Here is a 24,690-nt window from a genome sequence, read left to right as displayed (position 1 = left end):
AGGAAGTCCAACATGTGGAGAAGGCTGTCTCATTGGCCAACCGCCACAGCCACTGGTGACGGTCAGTCATGGCATTTCTCTGAAATGCGCAGGGAGAGCGGCATTGACAGGCCTCCGAACAATACCATTGGTAATGGAAACAGTACTGCTCAAGGGGATTCCATTGGCCTGCTGGTCGTCTGTCGCAATCTAGTCATCCGCTGCACATGAGGCTTTGTGACTTGGCCTACCATGATGCTGGAATATCTCTTTGCTCTCCAGAGGATGTCCGCTCAAGCTGGATATCCTCCGGTAGTCATTCCAGGAAGATCTGCTCAAAGTGCAGGCAAGGCTTGTGGCCATCGATTAATGGTAATATACCATTCATGAGAGCGGAAGGGGCCCTGATCTCCAATCCATCCATGTGCAGCAGTCAAGCCATGGGCTTGCATTTCAAGAGTCCAAAAGTTAATAGCTCTTTGATAGCCACATATTTGCCCTGCTCTGAAGGCTGCCAGAGGAAACAATGACCCTGGTGGCTGTGTCCTAGTTGAGCAAGTTCACCATGTAGTAATACCTCTTGGCATTGGCTGTGATCTGTTGATTCTGGAACTGGGCCTTGGCCTGCTCTATCTATGCCAGCAGCTGTGAAGTCCAGAATGTCGACAGTTTCACTGAAACTGCATGGAATGTTGCTTGTTCCTCCATCCTTGGGTCCAAAATGCCATTTGGGTTAGTCAGGATCTCCAATGTAGTACGTGCTACGGCAGGACGTGAAAGCAAGTTACTTGCATGAGGTGAGTACAGTCAATGCTAACTTTATAAACAGTTCACCCTGCCTCTATATAGGCCTGTTGGGCCTGGTTGTCACACTGCTTCCAGCAGAAATGACATCACCAGTTTGCCAGCCACAGATAGGCTGGCATTCCCACTGGGCCTCGCTGTTTTCCTCCGTGGGGACAGCAGCCCTTAAAGGAAGCTGATTTAGTTGGTATGGCCCTTGTAGGATCTCCATGTTCAGTCGCCATCTTGGTGTGTTGGACACTGCGAACTGCCACATTATTAGACTTCTGTTTGCTTCATGGAACTATGGAAATTTCGTAAGGAATGAAGGCTATATCGTGCAATTTAAGAATAATTTAAATTCTTTATGAAAACTATCATAGTAAGAAAATTTGCTAAATATTTTGGAGAATCAATGATCAAACTTTGATACAATGTTATTATTTTGTGACAGTGGAATTTTGGATTGATGTAAATAATTTAAGAAAGGATCTCTCTGTAGTCTGAATGGTTTTAATTTAACTAAATATAACATAGGTGTAACATATACATAGTACCAGCTGAAGATATCCAATAGAATTTTATTGTGTTTCTATTGTCCCCCCTGTAGATTCATGGACATTAGGTAGGATTTTCCTGTCTGATCACATGGGTTAATAGGACAGAATGATTCAAAGTTGGGTGGTGATGCAAGCTACTCATCATTTCAATTAATTTTCCTCCTCAATTGCCTTCAGACATTCTTTCACAGCCTATCACAGAAATGTAGAGGGGATATTTTAGGCCAGCTTCAAGACTAATTTTCTCCTCTCTATCCCTCTTACAGCTAATCTTCATTCCCATTTGGTGAGCAATGTCAGTCTAAAATTATGCTGATAATGTCCCTGAATACTGGCGACAGAGGTCTTGTGGGACCTCCTTTTCCCCAGACAATGTATGTTCATTTATGTGAATTTTAATCTGGCATCTTTGCCCCAAGAGGTAAAACTTGAAGATTGAAGGGTAAGTTAACAGTGGAGTCTGTAGCCCATAATTCTGAGTCACTTTGCTCAATGCAGAAAGTTGTTAGCTGAGCATCATGTAGTAAGTAGTTTTAAAGGAGAATTGGAAATTGGAAATCTCCTTCTTAACTGCAAATTCACATGAATTCAAGGCTGCAGCTTTGATTTTAGCCCATGCATCTTCCAGAAAAAAGGAGCAGTTAAATAGAGAGTTAGAGTTGGTCAAATGTTTTCTGGCTTAATTCATGCACTTTGTCCGATAAAGCAGTGATATCTACACTATGGCAAATTTGCTGTGTACTTGAGTGGAGCAGGTTTGCTCTTCTGGCTCTGAGAGCACAGTTGCTGAGGGTAATGGAGTAAAACTTACCCATCGATCATCTGCATCCAGGCTGCGTCTGACTCCAGACAGACTCTGGTCTCACTTTTAAGGGTTGCACTGAGAGAGGAAAAAAAGTTGGCTCAAACGATCAGCTGCAACCCCAATTGAAATTACCATTAAAAGAAACGTACACGATGTTCACAGTGGGGACCTTCTGGGATGATTTCAATATTCTCCATAAACTTTGGGTGGATGAATTTAGACAATGTTTTAATACATTGACAGTGCAGGTTCATTCCTGACCTTCCAATCGATGCTGCTGCAGATGAGATAAACAATTAAATATTAGCCTTTAGCCTTTCTTGGATGTGTATTTTACTTAAACTTACATAAAGTTCAAAACAATTTTATATATTTTTACTTCTAATGATCATATCAATTCATAGAATTCTACAGCCCAGAAACATACCCTTTGGCCCAACTTTTCCACGTTGACTAAATAGTCCCATTTTCCTGCATTTGGCTCATACCCATCTAACCGTTTCATGTCAAATGTCTTTGAAGAGTTACAATTGTTCCTGACTCTACCACTTCCTCTGGTAGCTTGTTCTATATTCTGTACCTATTAAGACACCCTGTTAGGAGGTATTTTAGAAAGATATATTTGCTCATGCTTGTTCAGTTCCAGAAGGCAGAATAAAATATTTTGCCCAAAATGAGATACAATTCAATTTTTCCAGTTCTTTTAAATTATTAATTATCCCCGTTGTTTAATTTAAATTTAAACATACAGAATGGCAACAGGCCTTATCGGCCCATGAGACCGTGCTTCCCAATTTACACATTAACGTACACTCCCGGTACATTTTGAACGGTGGGTGGAACCAGAGCCTCCGTGGAAAACCCACACAGACATGGGGAGCATGTACAAATTCCTTACAGGCAGTGTGGGCTTCAAACCCCACTCCTGATCGCTGTTAACCACTTTTCCAATCCTGCCGGCCCATGTCATATCCTTGTTAAATTAACTTTCAATATTACTCCAGCTTTGATCGAGTTCATGTTTATGCCTTAGCTAATTAGTGAAAAAACAGACTCCTTGTCTTAGAGTGCATTCACTGTGATATTTTCCTAAAAAACCTTAGCCTGTGACATTCACATTTCTTTTACTTTCTTATATGGAATAATTGTAACCTCTGGCTACATCATCTATTATCCACTTAATAGATAATAGTAGATCCTAGAAAAATTAATGGCCTCCATCGAATGCTTTGTAATTTCTTAACTTGTTTGGAAGCTGCAGACGGCACAAAGAGGACAAGGATGCAGAGCATAAGTTTGCTGTTTATTATGCTGTCGAGTAGGATATTTTCTTTATCTTCATGCAGCTGCTTTCTCTAGCTAATCCACCTCCCTCAGATACTTTACATGTGTTGTCATTGCTGTGAATCAGCAATTTACGACTGCTTGGAGTTTCCCAGGAAATGAAAGTTTTATTTCATAACAAAAGGTAGTGACACAAAAACAAACACAGGAAATTATCCATTTAGACTCTAAGCTGATAAGAAAATATATCTCATGGAAATTTTTATATTTCACAAACTTATCCCCCCATTTTATCTTTTGTCTGAAGAAGCAAGCAAGGAATTGCTCAAAAACTTGGCAAAGATTGAGATGCGTTTAGCTAAAGGCTGCTGCCAACTTGGTGCAGTAAATAGCAAACATCCAATTGTCAGTAAAAATGTTATAGCTAAGAAGATCCAGAGTGAAAGGTAAAAAAGAAATAGTAAGGTGAACTGGAGCTACATCGGGGTGACGGGAGCTACATTGTGATGATAGGAGGTACATCAGGGTAACTAGAAATACCTCTGGAGAACTTGGCGATGCATCTGTGTGTCTGGAAGTTTGGAGGTCTGTCAGGGAATAGTGGAGGCCCATCAGGGGGATCACCGGAGGAGGGCAGGAGCATCCAGGAGTTGTGGGCATACATTAGGAGGAGTGCAGTTATATTGGAATACTGGAGGTATATCAAGAGGAGTGGAGGTAGATCGATCGGGAAGAGTGGAGCTATGCCAGGAGGAGGTGGAATAATGCAAACACTTCTTCATATTATCAGGTGCACAGAGCTCTTGGTGATATTTGTAGCTACTTAAATCTGCAAAGAGGATCGTTATTTAATTTTACACAGTTACAAAATAAATCATGGAACTTACTGCAAAAATTTTCAAAATTCTTTTACAATCTAGATTTATTCTCATTTCATTCATAATTTTATAATTGTTATTTACTTAATATTTGCATCATATTTTAAAGACCTCTGCTGTGTTGTAGTTGCTTGCATCCAACAAGCAAGCACAGCAGTTGTATTTCATAGAAACTAATTTATTTTTGTAAACTTTGAACTTTATTTATGTGTAACATTTTTAGATTTTTGTATATTTTAGTGAGGATTATCTGCAGGAATTATAGATCTATGATCTAATGTTATTAAAATACTAACACAGACATCACCACTATTTTCCCCTAATTAAACTTGTCACATTTCTTCATACTCAGCCACAGGATGTTGCTAACTGACTACGTGACATTACAGTCGTATACTGGAAAATGATGTTACCAATGATGCTACTGCATAAATGACCGATGTTTTGCGGCTCTAGGGGATTTTTGGCTATATTGCATGCAGAATTTTAAAAGCTACATTTTTTTCATGGAATACAATAATTTTGCAGGCTAAAAATTGAACTTTAATCAAATCAGCCCACCAAATATGATCAGATATTTTCCCAAAGAAATGACGAATGTATTAGAGATAATTTTTCAAAACTTTAGATTCTGGATTAGTTCCTGCGGATTGAAGGGTGGTAAATGTAACCCCACTCTTTAAGAAGAGAGGGAGAGAGAAATAGAGGAAACTATAGACCAGTTAGCCTGACATCGACAGTGGGGAAAATGCTAGAGGCGGTTATTAAAGAGGCGATGGCAGCACATTTGGAAAGTAGTGATATCATTGGACAGAGTCAGCATGGTTTTATGAAGGGAAAATCATGTCTGACGAATCTACTAGAATTTTTGAAGGATGTAAGTAATAGAGAACCAGTGGATTTGGTATATCTGGACTTTAAAAAGGCTTTTGATGAGGTCCCACACAGGAGATTAGTGTACAAACTTAAAGTGCATGGTATAGGAGGTATGGAAGTGAAGTGGATAGAGAATTGGTTGACAGACAGGAAACAAAGAGTAGGAATAAACGAGTTATTTTCAGAATGGCAGGCGGTGACTAGTGGGGTACCGCAAGGTTCAGTGCTGGGACCACAGTTATTTACAATATATATCAATGACTTAGATGAGGGACTAGAAAGCAACATCTCCAAGTTTGCAGATGACATGAAGCTGGGTGGCAGGGTTAGTTGTGTAGAGGATGCTAAGAGGATGCAGGGTGACTTGGACAAATTAGGTGAGTGGGCCAAGGCATGGCAGATGCAATATAATGTGGATAAATGTGAGGTTATCCACTTTGGAGGCAAGAGCAGGTAAGAAGATTATTACCTAAATGGTGTCCGATTAGGAAAAGGAGAGATGCAACAAGACCTGGGTGTTACTGTGCACCAGTCTTTGAAAGTGGGCATGCAGGTACAGCAGACAGTGAGGAAAGTGAATGGCATGTTGGCATTCATAGCAAGAGGATTTGAGTACAGGAGTAGGGAGGTCCTACTGCAGCTGTACAAGGCCTTGATGAGACCACACCTGGAGTATTGTGTACAGTTTTGGTCTCCTTATCTGAGGAAAGACATTCTTGCCATGGAGGGAGTGCAGAGAGGTTTACTAGATTGATACCAGGGATGGCAGGACTTCCATATGAAGAAAGGCTGAATTGACTAGGCTTATACTCACTGGAATTTAGAAGATTGAGGGGGATCTTATAGAAATGTGTACAATTCTTAAGGGATTGGACAGGCTTGATGCAGGAAGGTTGTTCCCGATGTTGGGGAAAACCAGAACTAGGGGACACAGTTTAAGGATAAGGGTCCTTCAAGACTGAGATGAGAAAAAAAATTCTCTCAGAAAGTGGTGAATCTGTGGAATTCTTTGCCACAGGAAGTTGTTTAAGCCAGTTCTTTATATTTAAGAGGAGTTAGATTTGGCTCTTGTGGCTAAGGGGTATGGGGAGAAGGCAGGTACTGGGTTCTGAGTACTGAGTAGATGATCAGCCATGAATGGAGTTGTAGGCTTGAAGGGCCAAATGGTCTACTCCTACACCTACACCTATTTTCTATGTCTCTATGTATGATGGACATGCATGGTGATATTAAATAATTGGTAATGCGTATCTTCATTACATCATTCACTCAACTTAACTAATGCAACATCAGCCAAATGTAGTTGAATGAGGCCATCTTTTCCCATTGCCCATCCCAACAAATGCCTCCCTCTAAAATCCCACAACCTATCATTCCTTCTTAAGGTTGGCTGAGGGGTAGCTCAGTTTACTGTGTTTATGCTGCTGTGAGAGAATCCCTCACTGTCGTTAAGCTTGTATTGAAAATAAGGAAAGTTGACACAAGAACAAGGAATGCAATGAAAGGAATGAAAAGATCATCTGTCAATCATCTCAGCAATCTCAAGTCAAAGGTGTGATGGAATCCTTGGGTCTTTATTCAGTTCAGGTGCAATAAAATCGTATATTTCAAAGCTGTCCAAAGAGAATGGACGGTTTCTTCAATTTTCTTGTCGTTAAAGCCATGGTTCTCTCCACTACTGCACACTGACTTCACTACCCACCAGATAATCGTACCAACAATATTTTAATAGTCCCCTCTTCCATGGAACCTCTTCATTGTAGGGCATAAGAGCAATCATATTATGAGTAGCCTGCAATTCCAATCCTCAAGTACGTTCCTCTCCAACTTGGATTGGCGATTAGAGAAATGCATGCAGAAGGAAACACAACCCCTCAGGCTTTCTGAACTGTGTATTTTGTCATTATTGCCTTTCTGCTTCTATTTAAAACATTTTTGAACAAAATTTATTACATTCAGTAATTTTTCTTTTCAGATCATTATTATCTTTTCAAATCTATAGGTCTGTGTTCATTTTTATTTCTGTTTCTTTTAATATTTGTCTTGTGTTATTTTTTCTATTCTTGATTTTTTCTACTTTCCTCTGTTTATTAGTATTTATTCAGTTTTATGCAATTAATATTAAATGTGTATTTTTCCTTTCCTGTTTTCTGGTGGTTACACGATCTTGTTGGCATGTTTATAAGGACAATGTTAAAGAAAGGGCTGATATATTGTCTGGAGCCCTGAGAAAACAGAATGCACCTTGGACTGACTCCACCTGTCTCCTGCTGGAGACATGTGGTGATTCATGTTGCTGAGATAAGACAAAGAGCTTCTGTCCATATTCTGTCTTTGAAATTACCTTGTGTTATGTCTCATTTTGATCTCCACCTCCCCCTTCCAGTCAAGTCACCATCTGAGGTGGAAAAATGAACAATTTCTGAGAATTTGCTATAATAGTATCTCGAATAAATTGCCTCTTTGCACTTCTGATGATTTATTTAAAAATAGGGGTATTTTCCAGATTCCCTACCTCATCAGAATTTGCAATTGAAATTTAATCTTTGCATCCTACCATTTCTGACCATAGAATGTAGAATCCACAGAGCTTGAAAAAGATTTTTAATTATAGAAACAGAGGTCGACTGCACAGAAATAGGCCCTTTGGTCCAACTTGTCCATGCTGGCCAAGCTAGTCTCATGTGTTGGCCCACATCTTAAAACTTCCCTAACCATATACTGGACCTGTCTCAATGACTTTTGGATGTTACAATTTTCCCTGCTTCTTCCATCTCCTCTGGCATCTCATCCATATACTCACCACCCTCTGTATGAAGAAGGTGCCCCTCAAATCCCCATTAAGCTTTCCCCTCTCATCTTGTCTATGCCCTCTAGATTTAGATTCATCTACTTTGGGAAAAGGACTATGACTATTTACTTTATCTTTGTGCCTCATGATTTTACAAACTTCTATCCTCCAAAAATACAGGGAAAAAAGTCGCAGCCTATCTAGTCTCTCTTTATAATTAAAGTCTAGCAGACCCAACAACATGCTCATTAATCTTTTCTGCATCCTTTCCAGATTAACAATATCACCCATGAATCTGGGTGATGAATACTGCTCACAATACTCACAAATGCAGACTTAACAACATCCTGTACAGTTGTAATGTAACACTCTGCTCCTGTCCTCAAGGCCCTAACCGATCAAGGCTATAACTATAATACCTGTTCCCTCAGTTCTTTGTTCTGCATTACTCTCAGGACTACCATTCACCATGTAAATCTTGTGCTGATTTAACCAGTTAAGTGCAATATCTTCACTTGTCCAATTTAAATTCCATCTGCCATTTCTTGGCCCATTTTCCCAAATCATCTATATAACTTTCTTCACCACCAATTTTGATTCATTTACAAAGTTATTACCATGCTAACTACATTGTCATCCAATTCATTAATATAGCTGACAAATAATAGTGAGCCTAGCACTCATCCCTGTGGCTCTGATGTCAAGTCACAGGCCTACAATCTGAGTAATAAATAATCCTCCACTCTGCCTCCTACCATCAAGCTATTTCAGTATCCAATTGGCCAGCTCACCTTGGATTTCAAGCAATCTGACCATCCAGACCAGCCTACTATGTGAGGCCTGTCAAGAGCCTTGCTAAAAACCAAGTAAATAGTGTCTGCCACCCTACCCTCAACAATAATCTGGCGGCCTCTACAAAAAAACTCAATCAAGTTCATGGCAGATGAATTCCCATCTGCAAGCCAAGTTAACTCAAAAAAACCCCACAGAAGTCTGCAGACCCTGTAGTTTTTAAACATTCAAAAAAAATTTTCACACTATGAACCATATTAACCAAAATACACACAAACATTTCCCTCTTGAATATACGGTGTCATTTTCTCCCCTTTATCCCCCCTCCCTTCCCTCCCTTCTTCCCACCCCACCCTCCTTCCCACCCCCTCCCTACCCACTAAACGTTCAACATATACAATACAATAAACCCATTAAACAATGTCATCACACAATGAAAATAAACAAGAAAATTGTGTCATCTACTTTTACACACATGTTCAGTTCATTTCGTCTTCTTCTCATTTTATCATTTTAGGGGGTGAAGGTCCGCAGTAGGCCCTCTCTGTTGTGTTCCATGTACAGTTCCCAAATTTGTTCGAATACTATGACTTTATTTTTTCCAATGGAATACATTTATTCATTTCCATGTACCATTGTTGTACTCTCAGGTTCTCTTCTGATTTCCAGGTTGACATAATACATTTTTTTGCTACAGCTAAGGCTATCATAATAAATCTTTTTTGTGCTCCATCCAAATCGAGTCCAAGTTCTTTACTTCTTATATTACTTAGAAGAAAGATCTCTGGCTTTTTTGGTATGTTGCTTTTTGTGATTTTATTTAATACCTGATTTAGATCTTCCCAAAACTTTTCCACTTTCTCACATGCCCAAATTGCATGTACTGTTGTTCCCGTTTCCTTCTTACAGCTAAAACATCTATCTGATACTGTTGGATCCCATTTATTTAACTTTTGGGGTGTGATATATAGCCTGTGTAACCAATTATATTGTATCATGCGTAACATCGTGTTTATTGTATTTCTCATAGTTCCGGAGCATAGCTTTTCCCATTTTTCATTTTTTATCTTTATGTTTAGAGCTTGTTCCCACTTTGTTTGGGTTTACAGCTTATTTCATCATTCTCTTTCTCTTGCAGCTTGATGTACATGTTTATTATAAATCTTTTAATTATCATTGTGTCTGTAATCACATATTCAAAACTGCTTCCTTCTGGTAACCTCAGCCTGCTTCCCAATTTGTCCTTTAAGTAGGTTTTCAGTTGGTGGTATGTAAACATTGTACCGTGAGTTATACCATATTTCTACTTCATTTGTTCAAAAGATAATAAATTATTTCCCAAAAAACAATTTTCTATTCTTTTGATCCCTTTTCTCTCCCATTCTCTAAAGGAAAGGTTATCTATTGTGAGAGAGATTGGTTAATTTTGCATCAATAATAATTTTGGTAGTTGTTAATTTGTTTTTTCCTTTCTATGTGAATCTTCTTCCAAATGTTGAGCAGATGGCGCAGTACTGATGAACTTCCATGTTGCACCAGTTTTTCATCTCAATTATAAAGTATATGTTCTGGTACCTTCTCCCCTATTTTATCTAGCTCTAACCTGGTCCAATCTGGTTTTTTCCTTGTTTGATTAAAAATCTGATATCTTAATTGTGCTGCTCTATATTAATTCTTAAAGTTTGGTAGCTGTAAGCCCCCTTGTTTGTACCATTCTGTTTATTTATCTAGTGCTATCCTTAGTTTCCCCCCCTTTCCGTAAGAATTTCCTTATTATTTTCTTTAGCTCGTTGAAGAATTTCTCTGTTAAGGGAATTGGTAACAATTGAAATAGGTATTGTATCCTTGGGAAGATATTAACATTTTAATGCAATTTACCCTTCCTATCAGTGTTAGTAGTAAATCTTTCCAATGTTCTAAGTCATCTTGTAATTTTTTCATTAATGGCTGATAATTTCTATAGATGGCCTAGATTATTATCTAGTCTAATAGCTAGGTATTGGATTGCTTGTGTTTGCCTTTTAAATGGTGATTCTTTCTTAAACGTGAAATCCGCATTATTCATTGGCATCGCTTCACTTTTATTTGCAATGATCTTGTACCCCGATATTTCTCCATATTCCTTCAATTTCTTATGTAATTTTTTTATTGATAATTCTGGTTCTGTTAAGTATACTATGATGTCATCTGCAAATAGTCTGATTTTATATTCCTTCTCTTTTATTTTTATCCCTTTTATCTTATTTTATTTTATTTTATTATCAGTTTTGCCAAGGATTCTATAAATGTTTCAATAAGACCACATAATATCGATCTGAACTTTTCTAGGAATAGAACTAGTCAAGTGAATCTCTTCAGGACTGCTTCCAATATTAGAATATTCCTTTCAAATTCAGGCAGCCAAAACAGTCTGCACAGATTGCTAGTATTTTACAATTCTCACATTGACAACAGCAGAACAAAACTGGGAACTGCATATTTCTTACCTGCTGATAAAAGAGCTCGCATGGCAAAAAGGACCTTGTTTATTCATTTCCTCAATTTGCTCAGATCAGAAGTTGTGATGTTTGGACTTTTCAGAATTGAGACTCTATTACCATTCATTTGAATTATTGGTGATCTCCCTTTAACTCATCTTCCTACATTCATTCCATTCACCTTAGTAGGCACGTGCTGCAATTTGTATTGATATTGTACTTTGGTCGACTTTTATGTCTTCCTTAATTTAAACAGATGTTCGAGTAAATATTTAATGTTCTTGTGTAAAGTTTACTTAAGATTTTGGTACTCAATTTTAATGATTGTAATCTGTTGTTCAACTGGAAATTTATTGATAAATTTGTGACATAGAATTATTAAGTTATTTTATAATTTTTAATTATTTTTTATTTATTTCTTTTCCTGATGTGAGGTCGCGACTGGAAGTATCAACAATTCCTTGCACCCTATAGATACTGCTCGACTCCTTGTGTTTCTCTAGCAGTTTATTTTTTACTCCACATTCCAGCATCTGCAGTCCCTTTTGTGTCTCAAATAATTAAAAAAATTTGTTCATTGCCAAATTTAGTGATCGCAAATTTAGTGATAAATTAGTGATATAAAATTATTCAATTAAAATATAATCCTTTTGCTCAGATGCAATGGGTTATTTTGGGGTTCTGTTTCAACCTTATTTAGCACGGATGTAGTTTGTGGTTAAAGGGGGAAATCAAGCTCTATTTATATTTGGAGAAGGTTATGGGCAAGAAATGGGCTAGAAATCTTTCATGAAGCACAACTTCTTCAGTGAACTACACAAACTCCTAATCTGCTCAGTAAATGTGATCAGGTCCTTTGCGTGTGCCGAGCACAAGACTGGATTCATGATCTATGCATAGCTCGAGGCTGCTGACATGCACAGTAAAGTGAGGAGAGCTTGTTTTGAACTTATACAGGCAAAATTTCCAAAGTTTCCTTTGAATCTTGTGAATAGGATAGCCTCCCATTCAAAGCAAGTCTCAGTGAGATGGAGGTAAGCAAGGAATCTGCAAATGCTGGAGAACTAGAGCAATACATAAAAATAGTGGAGGAACTCATGAGGTCATGAAGCATCTGTGGAAAGCAATAGGGAGTTGATGTTTTGTGCTGATTCCTTCTTCAGGGATGCCAAAGATCTGGGCATGGTGAAAATCTAAAACTCAAGCAAAAGATTATGGGATCACCCAGCAGGTCTAGAAATTTTACATATTTCCTCTTTAGATCTAATACTGTCATAGAGTAATAGAGTCGACAGCACAGAAACAGGCCTACGGTCTTTCTGTGGTTGTAAACTTATACCTCTCATTTTGTTCATTTTAGATTGGTCACAGCGTTTGAGCTACCGAAAGAAAACAGACACACACACACCGAGAGCAGTTCAGTTTATACAAGTCTTTATTACTAAATCTAAAGCTGAATTCACACTATAATATGCAAGCCCTTCCCAATTAAACTTATCAACGCCTGGACTGGTCCCAACTGCTGAAGCGAGGCAACGACTGCACACTTGTAGTAGGTTGTCGGGGCGCCGGTAGCAGCTTCACCACCTCCCTTGACTGGGGATGTTAGCTGGACTCTTGAAGTTCTTCTTCTTGCTGAGAGATGTTGCCACCTCTTGGAGAGTCTCAAACTTCAGCAGTGGGACCATGGCTTATATTACCCAAAAGTTGTTTATTTCAGATCTTATCTCTTTTTGAAACAAATGATTTAATTATCTTCAAGGTCTCCAGACAGTCTGCGACCAACAAAAGACAACGGCATCTCTGGGCCTCATGGTGGAAGTTGGATAATGTCTACTGATTCATATGCATCCCTGGGCCCCATAGTGCAAATTAGATAATGTCTTCTGATTCAGCTGTATCCTAGGCCCCATGGTGGAATTTAGGTGTGTCTACTAAATATGCATCCTGGGCCTCATGGTGTAAATTAGCTTATGTCTGCTGATTCTAAAAAACAAGCAGGTTCTCAGCCTTGTAGAAGCAAAGGCTGTAAAAGTAAAAAACAAGGTTTAAATCTTCCATTACAGATGCCAAAGATTTGGGCATGTTGAAAATCTAAAACTCAAGCAAAAGATTATGGGAACACCCAGCAGGTCTAGAAATTTTACATATTTCCTCTTTAGATCTAATACTGTCATAGAGTAATAGAATCTTACAGCACAGAAACAGACCCACGGTCTTTCTGTGGTTTTCCAAATGTTAGTTATAGGAAGCTAATGACCTGCCTTTCCCACTTTTTTTTGGCAACTCATTCCATATGCCCACCAACCTATGAGTAAAGAATTGTCCAATTCTGCCTCTTCTAAATCAAACCCCTTCACATTATAGTCATAGCCTCACCTTATAGCGATGCATTCTCATCTTAGATTCTCCTACTCCAGGAAACATTGTCACTATTCATATTATCTATGCCTTCATAATTGTATAGACTGCTTTGAGAAGAAGAACCAAACAGTGCCTACTAAAATCCCTGAAAAGGCTGAGGACCTTGTGATATCTGTATCTGAGGGTGAGAGCATCATTCAAGAGGGTGAACCCTCACAAGGCATCAGGTCCTGACGCCGTACCTGGCAGGGTACAGAAAATCTGTGCCAACCAACTAGCTGGTGTGTTCACAGACATTTTCAACCTCTCACTGCTGCAGTCAGAGGTTCGCACCAGCTTCAAAAGGGCATCAATGATCCCGGTGCCCAAGAAGAGTAGAGTGAGCTGCCTCAATGACAATGGCCCAGTAGCACTAACTTCTACTGTGATTAAATGCTTTGAGAAGGTCATCATGGCCAGAATTAACATGTACCTAAGCAAAGATCTGGACCCATTGCAATTCACTCAATGTCACAATCGCTCCATAGAAGATGCAATATCGTTGGCTCTCCATTCAGCTCTGGATCACCTCGAAAACAGCAATTCATACATGCAGCTGTACTTGGTCAACTACAGTTCAGCCTTCAATACTATTATTCCCTCAACGCTGGTCAAAAATCTACAAACTCTGGGCCTCTGTTCCCCACTCTGCAACTGGATCCTTGACTTTCTCTTCAGAAGACCACAGTCAGTATGAATTGGAAGCAATGTCTCCTTCTCACTGATTATGAACAAGGGCGCACCCCAAGGAAGTGTGCTTTGCTCACTGCTCTACTCATTACCCACCCATGATTGTGTGGCCAGGCACAATTCCTATGCTATCTACAAGTTTGCCAGTAACACCACAGTTGTCAGCAGAATCACAAATGGCAATGAGGAAGCATTCAGGAGGGAGATAGATCAGCTCCTTGAGTGGTGTCACAACAAAAACCTTGCACTCAATGTTAGCAAAACCAAGGATATGATTGTGGACTCCAGGAGGGAGTCAGAGGAACATGATCCAGTCCTCATCGAGGGCTCAGTAGCTGAGAGGGTCATGAACTTCAAATTCCTGGATGGCAACATCTCCAAGAATTTGTCCTGGAGTCTCCATATTGATGCATTCACGAAGGTGGCCTGCCAGTGGTTATACTTTGTGAGGTGCTTGAGGAGATTCACCAAAGACTCTTGAAAACTTGTACAGGTACACCGTGGAGAGCATTCTGGTTGGTTGCATCACTGTTTGGTATGGAAACGCCAATTCTCAGGGCAAGGAAGAACTCCAGAGGGTTGTTAACTTTGCCTGCGACATCATAAGCACCAGACTCCACTCCATTGAGGACATTTACATAAGGTGTGTCTTTAAAAAAAGCAGACTCTTCCCTCAAGGACCTCCACCACCCAGGCCATGCCCTCTTCATTCTGCTACCATCTGGAAAAAGGTAGAGGAGCCTAAAGTCAAGCACTCAGCAGCACATATTTCCATGTAATCAGCAAACTTACCTTGAAGCGTCACTGTCCAAATCATTTATGTATATGATAAAAATCAAGGGACTCAGTACCAAGTCCTGAGGCTCTACACTGTCATGCTCCTCCAGTTGGTAAAATGGCCATCAACAACCACTCGCTGACTTCTACCATGAGCCAATTTTTTGCCTTCTGTGTCACCAATTCAAAAAATTCTATTAAGTTTCTGAGAGAAGTTTCCCATGCACAACTTCTTTAACTTTCCCCTGGACATCCATATGAGGACATAATATCTTACACTCTTCTCCAGCAGTTTCTCTACCACTGATATCAAACCAGGTCTGCAGTTTCTCAGGTTGTCCTTACCATCCTTACCTTATTTTTTGAGTCCTGGCATTTTATTGGACATTTGGCTTTGTTGGTTGAGCTAACATTTAATTGGCCATCCCAAATAGCCTTTGAGAAGGTGGTGGTGAGATGTCTTCTTGCAATGCTATGGTCTTCAAGGTCTGGGTATGCCCACTAAACTGAGAATGAGAGCTCCAGGACTTTGGCCATACAACGGTGGAGGAACATTGATACATTTCCAAGTCCAAGTAGTCTATGATATGTAGGGCAACCTCCAAAATGTGGTGTTCCCATGCCTTTTCTGGCCTTGCCCTTCTAACTGACAGATATTGCATGTTTGGTTGATGCTGGTTAAGGAGCCTTAGTGAGATGTAGAAGGTACAAACAGTTGCTATGTGTATTGGAGTGTATTGGCTATGAATGGGATGTCTAAGAAGTGGGCTGTCATGTCCTGCATTGCACTTGTGAAAAATGGTTGTAAGTGATTAAACTCGCACCATTCTGTGAAAAGTGATGGAATGCAAAGTAAGTAGATTAGAGCTTGAGAGTAACAGTACGAGCTAGTGGGCCCCTTCTTATCTCAAGCCCCAAGGATGCAAGGATCTGCTTCAGGCTGTAGAGTGACCTAAGGTAGTCTATAGCTAGTACTGAGCTTGCTTAATAGAGACATGAATATTAACTTAGATGCCCCTAAGGAGGGGGTGAACTAATTAACATAACATGCGATGTATGAAGAGGGAGGAACTGAATGATAACTGGATTGATGGAAGGGAGAAGGAGAATGTTGTAATGTATTGGGATTCTGATTGGAAGAAGGTAAATGAAGGTGGGGTGATGTTGAGCACAGGACTGTACAAAGGAGTGATGATTCTGAACCTCCGGTGTGTCTCCAGACCAGGGATACCTGACTTTGCAGACTCGAAATAAAGCTGAACCTGTTCTCCAAGACTTTGTCTCCAGAGTAGTAATTGTGAACACTTTATATTTCAGAAGCTTGGGGACTCGTCCGGGATTCTCAACTCCCACCACTTGGTGACTGGCTATCGAAGAACGAGAAGGTGCACCCCACTGATTTTAGTGGTTTTCAATTTCCTTGCTTGCCGTCAGCATTTTGAGCAAGTGATATCGGACAGGAGTCTCTAGAGAACTGGACCTAGGGAAGCTCTGGTAGAAGGAGTGGAACAGAATGAAGCAACTCCGATAGGAGGAGTGATTCGGTCAGGGCAACTCTCGTGCACGAGACTCGGGTAAGAAAAATTTACTATTAAGTACTACTTGGGCGCCTGGGATTCTGTCAGGAGTGAGTGATCTGAGAGGGATATGGGTTATAAGAGTACCCGAGAGAAGAAGGGACTCCAGAGTGGGAGTCCCAGGATTGACATTCCGCCCGATAATCCATTGGGGTAGATGTTAGGAAACTGGGGTTCGGGTAGGACCCAGGGAAAGACTAAGGAAACTATGATAAAGTTTTGTTATTACAAATGACCTCAGACTCTGATTCTGGGGACTTTGGTTTGGTGGCCCCCGACTGGGGTCAGATGAAGATTGGATACGTCAGAAATTAAATGTATTCGTAAATGAAAGAAAGCCCTCCAGACCCAGAGGAGTCAGATTATGCAGCATGTTGGATCCAAGTGACCGAATTGTTTAAAGCTGCTGTGAAAAAATGAGGAGGAAGACGTACCTCCCTGGGATCCTTTGAAGCACCTCCCCCACTGTATGACAGTCAGAGGGGAGGGGAGAATCACCAGGATGCTGTTGATATCCCTCCCTAGGAACACCAACAGGTGAGAGAGACCGATGGAGGGGCAGAGGCCTGTGCCCCGGAGCTGTAGGAGACAGGACAGAAGAGCTCGGACAGGCAGGAAAAACATGAGAAAAAGAAAAACAGACCTGTAAAAGGGTCGGGTTGGAGACCAAGGAATGTCTCCGAGGAGATTTCAGGAAACTTGGCAGTCCAGGACCGTGGTTGAATAAGAGCTCAGGGAGCTCAGTTAAGAGTTCAGGGAACTAATCCGGTCAGGGACCGTTAATGTGTTTGTGTGTATGTGTGTGCTCAGGGAGCTCAGGTTTTGGGAACCTGAGGTACAATGGGGAATTGTGTCGATACAACTATCTGGAGGTTGAAAATATAATTCAAAAAGTTTCTGAGACGTCAAATAAAAGACTAGGGAGAGAAGGCTGGGCGTTGGGGGGGGGATACTTGGGATGATGAATTCATTAAAGAGCTCATTGGAAAGTGGCGCCTGTTAGAATAAGAAAGAAAAGAGATAGGCTTGCAGGTTGCCAAACTAATGCTGTAAAACTGGCAGAAGTGGGGACAGTAAACCTATGGATGTCCTCCAGAAAGAATGTGTACATAGAAAGGAGCAGGACAGGAAAAATCAGGAAAGGAAAAAAGGGTAGGCAGAAGAAGCCTCCTGCACAGGAGGATAAACAAAGACTACGTAGTCAAATGGAAGTCCCAAGGCTGATGGAGGAGGGAGAGACAAGTGATCCCGAGTACTCCTCGGGGACCCCCTAAGGACCACCACTAGCATATCATCTGCCTGTATCTAGACCCCAAGCCAGCAATACCCAAAGTATTTTCAGATACTGTTAGTGCTCGAACCATCCGGCCACCGTAACAAAGAAGTTAAGATTTAAAGTCTGTGGAAAATTCTAGAAGCTTTTATTAAAACACGTTTGTCTGCATATGCACAGTTTAAATATTAAGCTGTTCTTAATGAGGACAGAGAGAACTCAGCTTAAAAACATAAGATACCAGCCAGGCAAATTGGCAGGAAGCCCAGAAGAAGAGATAATGCAGCCATTTTGCGCCGAATACAACAGAGTAGTGAACGAAGACAGCCAGCAATACTCTTAAAGGGGCCACACAAGATACCAATTTGTTTGCAATTTAAAGTTGAGCACATACTCATGATAAAGATGTGATTCCTTAACTTAATGATGCAGCAGATAAAGTATCTAAAGGGTTATCAAGATTGGGACTCCAAAGATTTAGTCCAACATGAGTCCTCCTCAATGAGCCTTGTACCTTCCATCCAGGAGATCAGACTCCACCAGATAGAGAAATTGAGCGATGGAAATATTCCGGTTGTTATTATGTTGATGTACTTGAGTTTTGGGTAACCACAGCAGGCAGGGTGTTACTATTGTGGGAAAGTGGGACATTTCAAACAGGAATATCCGGAATTAGAGAGGGAAAAGGATGCTATCCCTCTGAATACTTTTGGGAAGGATTAAAGGTATCAGGGGTTTCTTCCAAGTGGGACCCAACAAAGAGGATGCCGTTTTTCTGGTAAACACAGAGGCCACTAGATCATCATTAAATGTTATACCGGAGAGAGAGTTAGATTCACTAGTCCACAATTAAAGGTATCGGGAGTAGGGGGGAGAGTCATGAAGACCCCCTCTGATCAAGGGGGTCTCTGTGAAATATCAAGACCTGATTCTGGTTCCTCAAGCTGGGGTGAATCTAATGGGACAAAATCTGCAAATTAGACTAGGAGTTGGTACTGCTCCAGTGGAAGGTCGTATAATGGTGAAATTGTACCCATTGAGGGAGGAGGATATCTGGGACATTGGGGACTGTGTTTCGGCTGGAGAGGGAAACAGGGGATGACTGCAAATATCCCCACTCAAAATAACCCTAAAGGAGGGGTTCCAGCCAGTACGGGTGGAACAGTATCCTATTTCGTAAGAAGGACGAAGAGGCCTTTAGCTGGTTATTGAAAATTTGCTGCAAGATGGAATGCTAGAAAGTTGCATGTCCCCATATAACACCCCTGTCCTCCCTGTACAGAAAACGGATGGGAGTTTCCGCTTGATCCAGGATCTACGAGAATTAAATAAGATTGTTCAGACACGTCATCCAGTAGTCCCAAACCCCTATAACATATTGAATCGAATTCCCCCGGAACACAAGTGGTTTAGTGTTGTAGATTTGAAAGATGCTTTTTGGAGTTGCCCCTTGGATGAGAATAATCAGGACTTGTTTGCATTTGAGTGGGAGGACCCTTACTTTGGAAGAAAACAGCAGTATCCATGGACAGTCCTCGCCCAAGGGTTTACAGAATCTCCCAATCTATTTGGACAAGTTTTAGAGCAAGTATTAGAAGAACGCCCAAGCACTCCGGGAACACAGTTAATACAGTATGTAGACAATCTGTTGATTTCATGAACAAAGGAAAATGAAGTTTGTGAAAGCACTATTGAGTTGCTAAACATTTGGGACACTTGATTAGCCAAGGGAAAAAAAAGAATCAGAGCTGAACGAATTGCTGGTATCACCGTTCTGCCTATAGCTAAAAATCAGAAGAAGTTCCTCGGATTAATTGGGTATTGCTGACTGTGGATAGATAAATATGCACAGAAAGTCTGATTTTTATATGAAAAACTAGGAAGCAAAAAAGAAAATGTGGAGTGGAACCTAGAGAAACAGGAGGAATTTAATCGCTTGAAGAAAGACTTGATAACCCAACAGAGATCAATGAAAACTTCAAGGAATTCTACGAGCAATTATACCAAACTGAGAACAAAGGGAAAGAAGACAAAATAGATGAGTTTCTAGCTAAAATTGAACTACTGAAATTGCAAGAAGAGGATCAAAACAAACTGATAAAACCATTTGAAATAGAGGAAATACAGGATATATCAAAAAAGCTACCGAACAATAAAACGCCTGGAGAGGATGGACTCCCGATAGAATTCTATAAAATATTTAAAGACTTATTAATTCCTCCTCTCCTGGAAGTAATGAACCAGATAGAAGAAACACAAAACATGCCAGATTCATGGAAAACAGCAATAATTACAGTAATACCAAAGATGGGGAAAGATCCACTAACACCAGCATCGTATAGACTAATATTTCTACTTAACTCAGATTATAAGATAATAGCAAAACTATTAGCAAACAGATTGGCTGACAGTGTACCAAAAATAGTAAAACTAGATAAAACAGGATTTATTAAGAAAAGACGAACAACGGATAATATCTGTAAGTTCATTAACTTAATCCATGCAGTACAAGAAAATATGATGCCAACAATGGTGGTTGCTTTAGATGTAGAGAAAGCCTTTGACAGGGTAGAATGGAATTATTTACATAAAGTGCTACAGAGCTTCAACCTACCAGAGAAATATATTAATTGGATTAAAACATGTATAAGGAACCATTGTGACAGTAAATGGATATATATCGAACCAATTTAAATTAAGCAGGTCAACTAGGCAGGGATGTCAACTATCTCCTCACTGTTCACTTTAGCTATAGAACCCTTGGCAGAACTGATAAGAACAGAAAATAAAATAAAAGGGATAAAAATAAAAGAGAAAGAATATAAAATCAGTCTATTTGCAGATGACATCATAGTATACTTAACAGAACCAGAATTATCAATAAAAGAATTACATAATAAATTGAAGGAATATGGAGAAATATCGGGGTACAAGATCAACGCAAATAAAAGTGAAGCGATGCCAATGAATAATGCAGATTTCACAAAGTTTAAGAAAGAATCACCATTTAAGTGGCAAACACAAGCAATCCAATACCTAGCTATTAGACTAGATAATAATCCTGGCCATTATAAAAATTAAATTATCAGCCATTAATGAAGAAATTACAAGATGACTTAGAACATTGGATAGATTTACCACTAACACTGATAGGAAGGGTAAATTGCATTAAAATGAATATCTTCCCAAGGATACAATACCTATTTCAATCGTTACCAATTCCCTTAACAGAGAAATTCTTCAATTAGCTAAAGAAAATAATAAGGAAATTCTTATGGAAAGGGGGGGAAACCGAAGATAGCACTAGATAAATTAACAGAATGGTACAAACAAGGGGGCTTACAGCTACCAAACTTTAAGAATTATTATAGAGCAGCACAATTAAGATATCTATCAGATTTTTAATCAAACAAGGAAAAAACCAGATTGGACCAGGTTAGAGCTAGATAAAATAGGGGAGAAGGTACCAGAACATATACTTTATAAGTGGGATGAAAAACTGGTGCAACATAGAAGTTCACCAGTACTGCGCCATCAGCTCAACATTTGGAAGAAGATTCACGTAGAAAGGAAAAAAAACCAATTACCAGCTACCAAAATTATTATTGACACAAAATTAACGAATCCCTCTCACAATAGATAACCTTTCCTTTAGAGAATGGGAGAGAAAAGTGATCAAAAGAATAGAAAATTGTTTTTTGGGAAATAATTTATTATCTTTTGGACAAATGAAGTAGAAATATGGTATAACTCACGGTACAATGTTTGCATACCACCAATTGAAAACCTACTTAAAGGACAAATTGGGAAGTAGGCTGAGGTTACCAGAAGGAAGCAGTTTTGAATATGTGATTACAGACACAATGATAATTAAAAGATTTATAACAAACATGTACATCAAAAAGAGAACGATGAAATAAGCTGTAAACTCAAACAAAAGTGGGAACAAGCTCTAAACATAAAGATAAAGAATGAAACATGGGAAAAGCTATGCTCCGGAACTATGAGAAATACAATAAACATGAGGTTATGCATGATACAATATAATTGGTTACACAGACTATACACCACACCCCAAAGTTAAATAAATGGGACCCAACAGTATCAGATAGATGTTTTAGCTGTAAGAAGGAAACGGGAACAACAGTACATGCAATTTGGGCATGTGAAAAAGTGGACAAGTTTTGGGAAGATCTAAATCAGTTATTAAATAAAATCACAAAAAGCAACATACCAAAAAATCCAGAGATCTTTCTTCTAAGTAATATAAGAAGTAAAGAATTTGACCTCGATTTGGATGGAGCACAAAAAAGATTTATTATGATAGCCTTAGGTGAAGCAAAAAAATGAATTATGTCAACCTGGAAATCAGAAGATAGCCTGAGAATACAGCAATGGTACATAGAAATGAATACATAGTATTCCATTGGGAATAAATAACATATAATTTAAGAAATAACATCACAGTATTCGAACAAATTTGGGATCCATACATGGAACACAACAGAGAGGTCCTATTGCGGACCTCCACCCCCTAAAATGATAGAATGAGAAAAGACAAAATGAACTGACCCAGTGTGTAAAAGAAGATGACATGATTTTCTTGTTTATTTTCATTGTGTGATGACATTGTTTAATGGGTTTAATGCATTGCATATGTTGAACATTTAGTGGGTGGGGAGGGGGGTGGGAAGGAGGGAGTGGAGGGGAGAAAAAGGCACTGTGTATATTCAAGGGAGAAATGTTTGTGTGTATTTTGGTCAATATGGTTCATAGTGTGAAAAATATTTTTTTTTTATTAAAAAAAAATTACACTGGACCAAGTGCTTACCGATAGCTCTTCTCAGAATTTGGACATCCCCACGACAAGACATTAGAATATCCCCTTATGAGATGTTATTTGGACTCCCATATTTGGGGCAGGTAGAAGTAATGCCTACAGTCGAAAGTAATGATGTTTTTTTAAGGAATTATTTACTGGCAGTCCCTTGTTCTCTTGCAGATTTAAAAGCTAAGGGTCTGCTGGTGCAGAGCCCTCCTCTGGATTTCACTATCCACTCTGTGAATGCGATGACTGGGTCCTGATCAAATTATGCTAAGAACCAAAAGTAAACAGATTGTTGGGCATGTGCGAAAATATCACACCATGGCAAGTCAGAAGTCCCCTTAGTAGCAGTCCCTCTCTCCCTACATAAATTATTTGTTATATATATACCTTGCCCAGCAACAATGATCCAACCACTGAAGATAAATACAAAGGGTGGTCTATACGACCAAAACCAACAAAGTCTGGAGTGTTGCTTCCTTTTGAGGAACCAATTAGGAGTTTCCAAATGCATGCAGAATTGGGCTGTCACATGACTTCAAATCCCTCAGCCTGTAAATGGCACATATTGGGTGTGTGGACATAAAATTATTCATGGTGACCCGCGGAAAAGGAAAGTTGGAATCGGACAAAAGGGTTTAAATTGACCCATACACTTAAAGGTTGGAGTGGATGTTGTTACCTGGGCTACTTAATTCCCCATTTCTGTGTTCTTAACCAGCTACCTGTACTAGTCTTGTCTCATGGGCAAAGCAAAAGAAGACGATCATCTCATGTGGATGTTTTTCCTGACATATGAAGCTGCACGAACTGGGGTTGAGATTCAAGAATTACCAGCCACCCTATATGAACTAGTAAATGATACGGACCTGGCGCTTTGGGAAGTCCAATCCCAAGTCCAGGCAATAACTACAGAAATGGCCGCCATGTGACTTAGTCCTCCAAAAACACATGGCCCTTGATTTTATTTTAGCAGAGAGAGGGGGGACTTGTGCTTTAATTGGCTCTGAATGTTGCACATATATCCTGGATGAATCAGCTAATATCTCAGATTTTGCAGTCCATATTAAAAAGTATAGAGAGAAGATCCTGAAGGCTAGAGACAAATATAAAAAAGGTGAAAGGGGTGACTGGACATGGGGAGATTGGAATTTCGAAGGTTGGGGGCCATGGTTAATGCACCTTGCTATATATGGTTTAATGATTCCACTGGGCTTATGGATTGGATTAGCCATCCTATGATGTATTATCGCTAGATTAATTTGCTCAGCTACTGGAGTGAAGCAAATGGTATTAAAAAACCCTATGGCAGATGAACAATGACATATTCAACTCATGTTACAACAACTTGAGGAAACAAAAGGTGAACAATAATGCAGTTTAATCAGAAATACATGGTAAAGAGAAAAAAGGAGGAATTGTGAAAAATGGTTGTAAGTGATTAAACTTGCACCATTCTGTGAAAAGTGATAAATTGCAAAGTATGTAGATTAGAGCTTGAGAGTAGACAGTACTAGCTAGTGGGCCCCTTCTTATCTCGAGCCCCAAGGATGCAAGGATCAGGTTCAGACTAGTACAGTGACGTATAAGGTAGTCTAAAGCTAGTACTGCGCTTGCATAATAGAGACATGAATATTAACTTAGACGCCCCTAAGGGGGGAATGAACTAATTAACATGACATGCAATGTATGATGAGGGAGGAACTGATTGATACCTGGTTTGATGGAAGGGAGAAGGAGAATGTTGTAATGTATTGGAATTCTGATTGGAAGAAGGTAAATGAAAGTGGGGTGATGTTGAGCACGGGACTGTACAAAGGAGTGATGATTCTGAACCTCCAGTGTGTCTCCAGACCAGGGACACCTGGCTCTGCAAGCTCGAAATAAGGCTGAACCTGTTCTCTAAGACTTTGGCTTGAT

The 24,690-nt window shown here is 39.6% G+C and overlaps 1 protein-coding gene across 1 annotated transcript in view; it reads left to right on the top strand.

Annotated features, from left to right (window-relative positions):
- Window positions 1–663: 663 nt before the first annotated feature.
- LOC138757570 (interleukin-8-like) overlaps window positions 664–24,690 on the top strand; it is a 59,026-nt gene continuing 34,999 nt past the window's right edge. The window contains exons 1-2 of the mRNA XM_069925154.1: window positions 664–776; window positions 16,413–16,669. The gene's annotated coding sequence lies outside the window, so the exon portion shown is untranslated. The remainder of the gene's footprint in view (window positions 777–16,412; window positions 16,670–24,690) is intronic.

Source organism: Narcine bancroftii, chromosome 3 (assembly GCF_036971445.1).
Source record: "Narcine bancroftii isolate sNarBan1 chromosome 3, sNarBan1.hap1, whole genome shotgun sequence".
Classification (NCBI taxonomy): domain Eukaryota; kingdom Metazoa; phylum Chordata; class Chondrichthyes; order Torpediniformes; family Narcinidae; genus Narcine; species Narcine bancroftii.
Note: the sequence above shows the minus strand (reverse complement) of the source record. Positions and strands in the feature narration are given on the sequence as shown.